The following is a 402-nucleotide window of genomic DNA, read 5'->3' as shown; positions in this document are numbered from 1 at the left end:
ATAAATATATTGCTGATTGCTGATACAAGCCTGCCCTGGGATAAAGAAAAGCAGCTATTTGTAATAAACAGAAACACATTGACCATTTTCTGGAGTTGTCAGGCCTTGGGATAACAAGATCGCTCCGTTTCTTTTGTGTGCAGCCGAGTGTAATTGTTTGTAGATTTAGCTTTCAGAGTTGACTTGTGAAATTGAGCAAATGTTAACCCACTTTATTTCTCTCTGTGTTTGTACGCATGTGTTTGTGTATTTGGGGCCATTTGTTACCCCAGTGGAGCAGCAATGGACTCAGCTGGTAGGTCACTCCACTGTGACCCAGTGATGATTACATACACACACAGACACACACTCCCCTAATGCCCTTTTCATACACACAGGCTTGGGAAGAGCTGACAGATTTTC

This window comes from Sinocyclocheilus anshuiensis, unplaced genomic scaffold (genome assembly GCF_001515605.1).
Source record: "Sinocyclocheilus anshuiensis isolate Anshui unplaced genomic scaffold, SAMN03320099.WGS_v1.1 scaffold354, whole genome shotgun sequence".
Classification (NCBI taxonomy): domain Eukaryota; kingdom Metazoa; phylum Chordata; class Actinopteri; order Cypriniformes; family Cyprinidae; genus Sinocyclocheilus; species Sinocyclocheilus anshuiensis.
This window is presented reverse-complemented; position numbering follows the sequence as displayed.